Source organism: Stenella coeruleoalba, assembly GCF_951394435.1.
Source record: "Stenella coeruleoalba genome assembly, chromosome: 16".
NCBI classification, from domain to species: Eukaryota; Metazoa; Chordata; class Mammalia; order Artiodactyla; family Delphinidae; genus Stenella; species Stenella coeruleoalba.
Window position 1 is genome coordinate 46,222,112 of NC_137162.1, and position 13,086 is coordinate 46,235,197.

Consider the following 13,086-nt stretch of genomic DNA (forward strand, 5'->3'; position numbering starts at 1 on the left):
ATCGATTTCAATTGGTTGGTTGAATCTGGGGATGCGAAACCTGCGGATACGGAAGGGCAGACTATAGTTTTTATTTCTCTCTCTCTTTTTTTTTTTTTTTTTTTGGCGGTACACGGGCCTCTCACTGCCGCGGCCTCTCCCGCTGCGGAGCACAGGCTCCGGACGCACAGGCTCAGCGGCCATGGCCCATGCACGGGCCCAGCCGCTCCGCGGCACGTGGGATCTTCCCGGACCGGGGCATGAACCCGTGTCCCCTGCATTGGCAGGCGGACTTTCAACCACTGCGCCACCAGGGAAGCCCTATTTCTCTTTTTTTTTTTTGTCTGGCTGTGCTCGCTTTTGTCTGGCCATAACCTCTAGTACAGTATTGAATAGAAGTGGTGATAATAGGCATCCTTGCCTTGTTTTTTTTTTTTTAAATAACAGATTTATTGAGATACAATTCACATACCATACCATTCATCCATTAAAATGTACAACTCAGTGATTTTTAGTATAGTCAAGAGTTGGGAAACCATCACTACAATTGACCTTAGAAAATTTTCATCACCCCAGACCTATTAGCAGTCAGTCCCCATTTCCCCCAACCCTCCCTGCCCCAGGTTACCACTAATATTTCTGTCTTTATAGATTGTGGCCATTCTGCTATTGCCATTGTGGATATCTCATTGAATGGAATCCTACAATATCTGGTCTTTGTGACTGACCCTGGGCTTATGCCCTATTCTTGATCTCAGGGGGAAGCTCTCACAGTTTCACAATCGTGTTTGCTGTCTGCCTTTTTATTTTTAAGATACCCTTTATCAAGTGAAGATATTTTTCTCTTGCCCTAGTTTTCTGAGAGTTGTATTTTAATTATTCTTTTAAAAAATCATGAATATAAGTGGATGTTGAATTTCATCGAATACTTTTTCTGCTGCTGTTGAGACAATCACATGATTTTTCTTTCTCAATATATTAATGCAGTAAATTACACTGATTGATTGTTTAATGTTAAACCAACTGGGCATCCCTGGAATAAACCCAAATTAGATGTGACATGTTATCCTTTCTATATATAGCTGGATTGGCTGCCATTTTGTTTAGGGTATTTTCATCTATGATCATGAAGAAATTGGCTCATCATTTTCTTTTTCTTATAATCTCCATTCCAGGCTCCAGTATTGTTTTACTTTACCCCCCAACTTAGTATAATAAAAGCAGCAGCAGAACTGCCCAGCTGTTTTATTATCTCTCCCGATTCCAAGGACTGGCTGGGCTCAGCCGGGCAGTTCTGCTGCTGCTTTTGCCTGGGGCGTCTCATGAGGTTGCAGTCAGATGGCAGCTGGGACTGATACATACAAGACGGCATCACTTCTGTGCCTGGTGCCTTGGCAGGGATGCTGGGAGGCTGGAAGCACTCTCTCTCTCTCTCTCTCTCCCCATGGTGGCAGTTGGATGGAGGTTGGATCCTGAGAATGTAAAAGCAGAAGATGCCAGGTCTTGTTAAGACTCACACTTAGAACAGGCACAGTGTCACTTCTGCTGTATTCTATTGATTAAAGCTGCTCACAGAGCCGGCCCAGACTTAGGTGGAGGGAACCGCGCACCGGTGTGAATACTGGGAGGGTGGTTCATTGAAGGCCCTCTGTAGAGACTGACTCTATAGGTATTGAGGATACTCTGGCCTCGTGACATGAGTTGGGATGTTTATTTTTGAACCCATCCAACCTCCCAATCCTGACTATAAGCACTTTAAGAGCACTGGCCTTATCTGACTCACCTCTAGATCTTTCCAAACCACTTACCTCTGCCCCTTACACAGGGTCTGGTCTGGTGCCGAGTAAAAGGTAGTGACGTTTGGGGAAAGAAGGAAAGAAAGTCGTGCTGTTCTGGCCCTGGGAGACCCGCCTCACTTAGGAGACCCCAGTCCACTGGCCTTGGCCCTGTACTGCGGACCACTTGCTGGGCCCCAGAAACTGCTGGAGGCTTCCGTTCTTCATTCAGTACCCACTGAGCACCCTACTTTGTCAGCCTCTGAATGGGGGGCTGAGCATCCTTTGATGAATTAGATACAACCCTACCCTAAGGGGCTCAAGACTGGGCGTGGGCTTGGAGAGAGAGACACTTGTGACACTGTCACGTGCCCTCATAGAGGCCAACAAGGGCATGCAAGGTGTGGGGGAAGCCCAGAGGAGGGAGGAACTCTTTCTCTGTAGGAATGAGGAAGGTTTTCCAGAGGAAATGCTTGAGTTGGGCTTGAAGGAGCTGTAGGAGCTGACCAGTGGGTGTGGACACTCCAGGCATCTGACAGAAGAGCATGAGCAAAGGCACTGAGGCTGGCTGTTTGAGGAAGGGACAAAGTGTGAGGTTGGATGGGGCCACGGTCCTTGGAGAGGATGGTGTGGCCTCAAGATGAGCCCAGGCTCTGGAGTCAGACCAGCCATGGCCCTTCACTGCCTCCTTCCCTTTATAAGGCCAACTTAGGGGAGACCCCAGTCTCCTCATCTGTAAAATGAGGGTCGTCATGGCCATACCCAATATTGCCTGTGGTCTGTAGCGTGTGTATCTGTGCCTGGCACATCCAAGTGCCCATTAGGCGCTGGTGATTGTTGTTAGGGTTATGAGGATGAGGCCAAGAGATCACCTGGGATCTGATTAGGGTCTGGGCTTGGATTTCTGGGGCAGAGGATCCCGCTTCCTGCAGGTGTTCACTCCTCAATGGGAGAGGCTCTCAGCCTGAGGTCCGCGGTGTGTGCAGCTTCAGGAAAGCAGCACAGCCTTACAGGGGCTCCTGGCTTATTTCTGAAGGTGCAGGTGTTTGGGGAACAGGGCACCTGAGGGCCAGGACATGGTCTGTCCTCATGGGGGAGGTGGTCTGGTCAGCCCTAGCCTCTCGGTGCCTAGCCGATGTCAGGAAGGCAGGGGTGGAGAACCCCAGCACTGAACATTTGTAAGGAATCTCCTTGATGTGTATGTTACCACCACTTCTCCAGGATACAGTGGGGGAAACTGAGGCTCAGAGAGGGGCTAGGACTGCCCAAGGTCACACAGTGCCTCTGCCAGAGGTAAGACAAGCCAGGGACCCAAGTGTCCCACCTGCCAGCTCCCCACACCCTGTATTGATTCCGTTCCTTTTACAGGCCCCTGCTATCATTCTCTGGCTTTAAAAACTGCAACTCACTTTCCAGAAGCCATTTCCTATGGGTGCTGATGGGTTTACCCTTCCTGCTAATCAATGGGGCCCTGGAGGGCAGGGAGCTGAGCAGAGGGCTCCTGGCTTGTGCCCAGAGGCAGCGGGGAAGCAGGCTGCCCGTCCAGGGTTCTGGCAGTCGCCGGGAGGGAGGGTGCCGCTCATTGGCATCGGATCACCTAGAACGCGTGTCCCTGCTGCTCCTCTGGCTGTGCCAGGGTCCTTGAATCTGGGTGCTGTCATCATTTGCTCGCCCCTTCAAAGGTATCCAAGCAGAAATGGGACATTGGCGCTGGCCCCGAGACTGGGTCACAGCATGAGGGACGGTCGGCTGAGCTGACTCCTGTCAGGGAGCATTTGCTGAGTGAATAAGCAGATGTTGGGACAGTGCGTGCACACGTGGAATTACGACAGGGAGGGATTTCGAGTCCACTCCTCCAGCATAACCTGCCAAATTAACCTGGGGATTTTGGCATTAATCAGATTGGGTAACTCTGTGATGACCATAGTTTTTCTTTCCATGGGGTATAGAGGAAGCTTAGAACCTGTGAGTTGGCAACCTTTGAGCAATTAAAATATGCCCCCTCAGTCAGAAAAGATAGACTCTCCCTCCTTTTCTCCCTCCCCCAAACATTCAAGTGCTTACTTTGTACCCACATTGGAAATATTAGCTCTGCGATCAGGGCTGTGTGGGTGACATAGGTGAAAGCCCTTACCCTGCAAGTTTGGGAGGTGCGGTGGGTACAAAAATAAACACAACTCATGGTAAAGAGGCAATCAAAACCGTCACACAGGTACAGGAGAAAGCACTTTGGGGGTTCTGTGGTAGTAGTCACCCAGGAGTGAATTGGACCCTGTTGTGTATTTGATTACTGGTGAACACGCTTAGCCACTGCATCTAAAAATCTCTGCCTGAATACTGCAGGCGTCTACTAACACTGCCACCCGAATATTCCTTGTAAACTGTAAGGAACTGGTATTAGGAATCACAGAATATCTTTATTCATTTATTTACTTTGCTATAAAGCAAAAAAAGAGAAATGAACTGTAGTATTTATGTGAAAGGTCTCATAAATCCACTTACTCATTTCCTTGCTCCATACTCCTTACCCTTAACCTGAACGTTCGACAAGAAATCGATGTGTGAGAGCTCTACCTGTAACCAAAATTATCGTTCATGTGCCTTTCTATGGTGAAAATGTGCTTTCGGCAGAGAGGAGACAGAACTAACTTAATTTTTCCTGTCAGTCTCTGTAGTAGATCAATTAAACTGCCAAGGAGATCAACTATTTCAGACTGTATTTATTACATTAAGTATTTATGTTCAGGCCAAGCCTTTAAAGCATGATGTCATATAGGAATGTAGGCCGATTCAATCAATGCAGCAGAATTTGCTGTAACTTAATGGAAATCTAACTGTGTGTTTTAATTTAGTGTCTGAGAGGTAGCAAGTTCTTCAAACAACATAATTTTCAGGCCGTATTTGGGGGCTTGGAGGCTCTTGTACAGGCTTTGGTGATGGCATGCGTGGTAGGGTGAGAGGGAAGAAATTGTGGCCTTTTAAGGGCTTTGCTGGCTGATGGTTGGTCGCGTCCCATGCCAGGGATCACTGACTTCGATCCCGGCCGAACGGGAGATAGACAGGATGTTCCTGGTGGGTCTTCCATGGTCAGCCCTCAGCTCCATGTTCGCCAGTCAGTTACTCTAGAGCAGACTGAAGCCATTAGCAGTCGTGGAGTCTCAGCCGGGTGCTGAGGGTACAGTTCTTATTCCTTAGAAACCTCAGTGGAACTCTGCCCTAAAGGAGAGCGTCTATCCCATCATTTGAATGAAAGGAGAAGGGAAATCATGAGTCACAAAAAAGACACTCTTATTGTGAGAGTAATACTTGGCCAGTTTAGAAAAAGTGGAAAGTACAGCAAAACCCAAAGAAAAATATAAAAATCATTTGTAATCTTAGCATCCAGAATCAACCACTATGAATATTTGCTACTGGTACGTTTGCTTTCTTCCCATTTATAAATATATATCGCTAGTAAATGTATGTATTTTAGGGAATTCCCTGGCGGTCCAGTGGTTAGGACTCGGTGCTTCCGCTGTCGGGGATCTGCGTTCAATCCCTGGTCGGGGAACTAAGATCCTGCAAGCCACACAGCCAAAAGAAAAAAAATTATTTAGTTTAGAACTTATTTAGAATTTTTAAATTTTAATTAAAAAGTTTAAATTTATAAATATTTTCTGTTGCTAAATAAAATTGTATATTATACATACTTGTGACCACATATGGATATGGTGTATGGCTACACGTATGCATATATACGTATGTACTATGCAAATATATGTATGTATTGTGTATATATGTATATGTATGTATATAAATATATACACCTACACCAAAAAGGGATCATTTTGACTTACTGTTTCTTAACCTACTTTTTAAACCTAATATTTTATTATTATTATTTTTTATGGCACCAAATATCCTCCTACAACATAATTTTGTCATAGCTTCAGTGCGTTCAACATGGCAATTATAACTTATTCAATCAACTCTCTCGTATCGGGCGGTCAGGTTATTCATAGTTTTTTGGTGCTATGTGCCACATGGGGATGACTTCCTTTGTAGCTAATTTAATTTTTAGCCCATTGGTGATTGTAGCTTTTTGATAGATTAAAAAAAGAAAAGAAAAGAAAAGAAAAGAAAACTAGAGCCCCAAGTCTGGAAATCTGGTTATTAAAAGATGAGACTTTTAAAGTTTGTTTGGCTTACTCCTCAAGATTCTATTGGCAGAATAAATGTTTCTACTATTTGGTCTCATGGAAAAGCCTTCGCCAATGAACCCACACAGCTGTGAAAACAGTGTAGGGGTACGCAGGGTGGAGGATGCTCACAGCACAGTCACGCATCTCGAGGCACTGTTCATTCTTCGTGTCCTCCCGGGGATGCTCAGAGCAACTGAGTTCTTCGCCGGCCGCTGAATTGAATGCGTAACTTGAATAAGCTGTGAATTGTGACTTATTCTTGCCCTTTATTTTGTATGGGGTCATGGAAATAATAATTGTTGCAGGACTTAGTGCTAGGTCCTTTATAGAATTTCTCCTAAGGTAGGTGTATTACCTCCTCTTACAGATGAGGAAGCTGGAGCTTGGAAAGTTGGTGAGAAGAAGTCCCATGACTAGTTAACGGTGGAGTCAGCAGCCAGACTTCAAAGCCCACTTTCTTCCTCCTCAGCAGGCTGTATCCGGCTTTCAGACCCCAGAGATGTCTTATCGCCACTCTCGTGTTATAGGATTTTGATAATTATGACTTGGTTTTGGGGTAGACATTTTCTAAAGTGTCTGTCACCACCCTGACATAATAAAGAGGAGGACAGAGCCTCTCTCACGGCCGACTCTGTGTCGCCCCATCATTAATAGACGCAAGCTTTGTTCGGTTTTCAAAGCCCTTTCAAACGTCATCTCTTGTGATGGTTCCTGTTGTTGTCCGGTGATGGATGACTTCCGGCCATCCTGAGACGTGCTACTTTGCTTGCCTTGTACTAAATGGCCCCAGGTTACTGTGCATGTTAATTTTTGGGGCTGTTTTATAATTTTTTGTCTCTTTTCTCAATATTACCCATTAATGTTTCTGCTATTACCTTTCAAGCTTGCTTTCAAGCTTGCGGCAGCCTTGTAAGACAAACAACTTATGTTAGCAGTGCACTTGGAAGAGTCTTTCAGCACGTGGTGAGGGCTTTGAGACTGCTTTTCATGGGAAAAGCGCATGCGTTTTGGAGTCTGGTTTTTTTTCTCGGTAGCTATCTGTTCATCTGCTGCCCTGAACATTGCAAAGGATGCGTCCCTATTTTGCTACTACTGGTTTTCAGTAGTGCTCCAGGTTGATGAAGTTTTTAGGCAGAGGCACATGGAGAAATCTCGTACTGCTGTTGGTACTGTGAAGTCATGGAGAAATCAAGAGTTAGGTCTAAAAGGATCCTATTTGTAGGAATCACTTTTTTTTCCTGTATTAAAAATGGTTAAGGCAGATGCTGTTTGTTGGACAATTTAAGTTCAACTGAAATCAATTGAAATTCTGAACACGCGTTAAAATTGGAAGGAAAACTTAGCTTTGTAATTCACATCCCATTCTAAAACCACTCATTTTTTTGTTGAAAGGGATTAAAAAACTTGTCCAATAGCCCATATTGTGCATGAAGATTTCTACAACATCCTGTCAAGGGAGCTTCAGGATATTATGACCAGAAACCCATCACCTCCCAGAGAGAGCCCACCACACATGCATAGCATGCTGACGGTAAAGAAAAGAAAACCCTTCTTTCTCTCACTCCACCCACTGCTTCTAGTCAACCCACCCCCCGAAAAGGGGCAGTTACCTCATATCCACTGTGCCTCAATGGCCCCGGTTCTTTCACTTTTCCCTCCTCCCCCCAACTCCCTCCCTCTGGCCTGACGGTCTGACCATGACTTTCCCCTCCCTTTTCCTGCAGCTTCTGCCTCGGCAACCCACACTATATGGCGTCACAGTGAACTTACTGTGAAGTCATGTGGACCACGTGCTCTACTGCAGAGACACATCCCCCTCTCGACAGTTGGATCCTTGGGTGCAGAGCACAGACTTCACATGTTTCCCTGATAAATATCATCGAATGAGATTTGTCTTCTTGTTCGCCTTTGATCTTGTCTGCTGTCCAGATGGCCTCTCTTAGTCTTGCCGGCATCTGCCGTCTGGGTCGGCACGTCTTCCATGTTCTCATCCAGGGAGGGCAGGGCAGTGTGGAGAGGAGGCGACTCCCGGTGGCTCACTTTTCAGCATTCCTCCAGGTAGCTGTTCAGATGTTTTTGAGTCCACCTATGAGTATTGCCCCCCTTTGATGGACACTCAGCTGTTGTTCAGACTTGGGGTGTTGATGAGGAAAGAGGTTGACATCTGTGAGGGGCTTTGTGCCAAAGACTTTTGTTGGCCTGGGTGCACCTCTCACGGTCTGTTGCCCTGCTTTAGAAATGCCCACCCAAAGGGCACAGTGCAGTCATGAGACAGAGGCAGGGCTCAAGGCAGGTGTACAAACTGCATAATGCTTCCTCAGCCAGAGATGGGGTGGGTGAGATCGGTTGAGGGTGCCTCTCACAAATGTGTGTGGGTGGCCTGAGGCACTTTGGGGGTCCTCACCCACTGGAGGGGCAAGAAGGAGTTCCAGCCTTGAGCGGTCCTCATTTTCCCGATGGCCTTGACCTGAACTCTCTTTTAGCTCTTACAGTTTTGTTTTTAAGAATTTATTTTATTTTATTTTAGTTTAGTTTTAATTGTGGTAAAATACACACATGATAAAATTTTCTGTCTTAACCATGTCTAAGCATATAGTTCAGAAGTGTTGAATATGTCCTTATTATTTTACATGTGCTTGATATTATATATATTATACATTATCAACCGTCACCACCATCCATCTCCAGAGCTCTGTCATCTTCCCAAACTGAACTGTGTGCCCATTACACCTTAACTCTTCACTCCCATACCCTCAGCCTCTGGCAACCACCATTCTACTTTCTGTCTCTATGAATCTGATTACTCTAGGTACCTCATACAAATGGAATCATACAGAATTTGTCTTTTTCTGACTGGCTTAGTTCACCTAGCATAATGTCCTTGAGGTTCATCCACGTTGTAGCCTGTGTCATAATTTCCTTCCTTTTTAAGGCCAAATAATATTCCACTGTATGCATAGCCCTTACAGTTTTAAACCAGGGTCTCCCAGAGTCATTGGGTTCATCTGGTCCCTGGTTTCCCCATGTCTAGTGTAGGGGGTGAACTAGTCGAGCCACACAGACTCTCTCCCTCCTGCAGCCTCCATTCTGTGAGTTAACTTATTTCTTTACCTCTGAATCTGGGTTTTGTGGGCCAGGAATATATTGCTAGTTATTGGTGGCTTTTGCGGGGACTTGCCTGCTGCAGGTGTGACCTAGCAGGTGCAGCTGTGGATCCAGGAGGCTCTGTCTTGTCCAAGTGGCACTTCTTCATCTTGCAGGTGACATGCTCATCACTGAGTCACAGACTAGTTAACTCCTTCTTTGATGTTACATCAGAGCAAGGCCTTGCTGGGGACAAGAACCAGCCCGAGACATGCACATTGAGTCTGTGCCCCTCTCGGGCTGGCCTGACTTGGGGTCAGCTGCTCAGGCCTGGGCCTGGAGACTGTGGCCCCTGCAGGTCCCCCAAAGCCCGTAGCCTCAGTCAAGCTCCCACCGCTGAGAGGGTTCACTGTGTTCTGTTCTCTTCCCACATGAGCTCCCCTCGGGAAGGACTTGGAGGGGAGGAAGGCCTCCCCTGAAGGGAGGGTCCTCGCCCTCGGGATGGCCCCCCAGGCTCAGGGCACAGGCACTGTTCCCAGCCAGGACCGAGCCCACGCAGGGGCTGAGACTGCTGTCAGCGAGCGGCTGTCTGTTTGAGCCACTGGGAGAAGTGGGACCATCAGGATAACAGGGTTTGACCCCATGTAACTTTTTGTTTGTTTCCTGCTGTCTCTGGAAACATGACCGGGCTAGAGTCAGCCAGGGGTGCGGGGTGTGGGACGGGCTCTCGGGATTTCCTGTGTAAACTGGGCACTTGTGATTCATCTCGCGCTCATCTTGCCATCTGCTGCCTGCTGTACTGGCCCCTCCGTCAAAACTGAGGCAGGAAGTGATGGCCGCGCGTTAACCTCCTCTTAGACTAGAGGAGAAGGGAAAGGCCACCGGAAGGTTCTGGTCCCACTTCTGTCATGAACTGTGAGACCTTGGGCCGTTACTGGAGTCTCGTTTCCTTGCCTGGAACATGGGGCTGAGTGATGCCCTCCCCTCAGGACGGCCAGAATGGTGACGAGAGGCCACGCTAGGTGCTGGTAAGGGTGAGCTTCCTTTTGCCTCTGACAGGCTTGGAAAGGAAGAGAAAGATGCCCAAATGTGCTTCGAGAGAGAAAGGAGCCTGGCTCCGGCACAGGGAAGGCTGTCCCCGGGAAAGGAGGGTGGCAACGTCCCAGCTGCTGGCATAGCTGAAGGCTGATTCTACACGTGGGCCCCGGGGCTGGGCGGCCCTCCCTTGCCTCCCTCCTTCCTGCCACAGATGTTTCCCATAGGCCTGGCCCGTCCCAGGCACTGTGCTAGGTGTTGGGGACAAAGTAGTGAGTGAAGCAGAAAAATACTTGCCCCCTTGGGGGTTTGTAGGGGCAGGTAGACAAGAAAGCAGTCACAAACCATTGAGGATCCACTTACCGCCTGTGGCCAGTGCCTGAAGATGTGAGGGTGAAGCTCTGACGGAGCGTAACGGGGGATCCTGCCCTGGATGAGGAGGTCCCGAAGGGCCCCCTGAGGACATGATGGTCAAATGGAGCCCTAAAGGCAGAGAGGGAGCCCCAAGCCGGAGGGAGGGTATCTTCACTCCCAGGCAGAGCTCGGCCAAGGGCCCAAGGGAGGGGGAGGAACGTGTCCTCTTTCCAGATGGAGGGACATGCTGGTTAAGGAGCCGGCCCTCTGCCTGGTGTGACGACCGGCTCTGCCACTTACTATTTAACCTCAGTCTCCTCATCTGCAAAAGGGGATAATCACAGAGCCAACTTCCTAGGATTGTTCCAAAGCTGAGATGCGTGAAGTCATGGTGTGCTTACAAGCGCGGTGCCTGGTACCTACACGTGTTTGCTCTAGCGAGTACAGCTCCTGTGTAGGGCTTCGCTGTGACGGTGGTTTGAGCATCTGAAAGGAGGCCTGGGCGGCACATGAGAAGGAGGACGAGAGGGCAGTGGGGGCCCCAGCACTCAAGGGTTTGAAGGTCACAGGGAGGAACTTGGATTCATTCAACAAATACGGATTTTGGTCCCAAAATACTCCCTATTTGCGATGCTGCTTCTTCCAAAGCTGGTGCTGCACTTTCAGAAGAGCCAAGGGGTGGGTGGAGCCTGGAGGGCTGGCTTTGCCGGCCCCTCCCAGGTCTTAGGCCTCCGGGACAGGCACTGACTCCCAGCTAACTGTCCTAGGCAGGGCCACGGTGCACCGTCTCCTGCTGCCCTGGTGGGATGGGGCTCCGGAGCCGGCTGGGGGCGGAGGCTGTGGCGATGCTCATCTCCTGCAGGGATCACACGTGGTGCATGGGGCACCGTTTGACCTGTCCAGAGACTCAGGAAGTCTCTCAAATTATGTCATGTCAGCAGCCGTGTCCACCCACCCAGTCTGGGTGCAGGTCTGTGACTCCGGCCACCACACCTGCACTTGTGGTGGTGTCAGCATTGCTCACCTGTCCCCTCAGAACTTGGATAGCCATCAGGACCTCAGGATTCCACGGCCAGACTCTCCATATCCCCTCACACACACACGCACACACACGCACACACACGCATGCGCACACACACACGCACGCACACACACACACACACGCACGCACGCACGCGCGCGCGCGCGCACACACACACACACACACACACACACACACACACACCTTTCTCTCTGTTTTTCCCCATCTTGGAAATGGCACCTTCATTCATTCATTCGGGTGCTCAGGCCCAAACCTAGGTGTCGTCTGTGATTCCTTCTTTTCCATCAGCCTCCACCTGCAGTCCAAGGACAATTTGCACAGGTGCTAACCTTGAGCATAAACCCAGCATCTGGCCACCTCTCATCACCTCCCCTCTAGTCACCTTGGGCCAAGCCACCATCAGCTGGGCCTGCGTTACTGCACTAGCCTCCCCATCCTCTCCCCGATGCAGTGAAGCTCCAGACACTCTCTACTCAAGCCCGCTGGGGCTTCCCCTCCCTGCGTCCCGCCTGGCCCTGGCGGCCCCCGACTCATCCGCTGTCCTCCTCCCCTGTAGCCTCTGGCTTTGGTCACTCAGAATGCCCTGCTGCTCTCTGAGCCGTGCTCTCCCCACTTCGGTGCCATTGCACTGGTCTCCTCCCCAACTGTCGTGCTCTCTCCTGGGCCTTCACGTGTCTGTTTCTCTGACGTTGCCCTCAGGTATCTACCAAGCATCACACTCCATTCCCGTTTTAAATAGCACTTACTGCCTCCTGCCTTTGCATGAGGGATGCCTGGGCTGTGGTGTGCCTCTCCACCGGAGCTGTGCTCTGTGAAGCCGGGGATCTTGCTGCCTTATTCCTGCTGAGTGGTCACTAGGGTCGAGACCAGTGCCAGGTGTTCATGGGCCAGTCATTGAATAAATGCACCGTTGAGGGTGACCTGTGAGAAGGGAGGCTCCTCAACACCGGCCCTGTCCCTGGAGTGGTTTATGCAGTGCTGGCCGGCATGCTCGGGGCCAGGCAATTGTTCCTACGTCCCATTTCACACATCGGATCTGTGCTGAGTGCTTTCCAAACTGAGGCCATCTGAGCTTCTCAAACCTTAGCTCACGGTGCCCTGAGGGTCCCTTGAACCTCAGGTTAATGTTTCGTGACTCTCCTGGGCCATAAAAAATACCTACCAGTTCTGTTCATTAAATGGTTAGGTCCAAGTAACTCAGTGAGTGTTTATGTCCCAACAACTTAGTAGCCATTTGAAAAATATCACTTATAAATTGAAAGAAAAGTAATATTTTTCTTTTATTCTTAAATAGCTACCATTACTTTCTAATGGGATTACACCAATGGGCTCTGCATGGCTTCTCTAACCGCGGAATCAGGTTGGATGCCACCACCCCTCATTTTATGTTCCGTGTGGATTTTTGTGTGGTACTTGCAAAATCCAGCTTCACAAATGTATGACATCCTTGAAGGGAGTGCAGTGAGATCTCCTGATGAAGCTGTGAGCTGCCTCGTCCAGCAGCTTCACGGAGTCCGGCAGATGTGACTGGCTTCCCCTTGCCTTTGAAAATTTAAAATATCCCTGCAGGGCCCTTGTGAGGTCTTAGGGGTGCTTTGACACGTAGTTTGTGGTGTGTGGCATTGCTTCACTGGAT

General features: G+C 49.0%; 1 protein-coding gene across 1 annotated transcript in view; it reads left to right on the forward strand.

Annotated features, from left to right (window-relative positions):
* The window catches only part of DRGX (dorsal root ganglia homeobox), a gene marked incomplete at both ends in the record, with an annotated part of 30,717 nt that overhangs the window by 17,054 nt on the left and 577 nt on the right, over positions 1–13,086 (forward strand). The gene's annotated exons all lie outside the window — the stretch shown is intronic.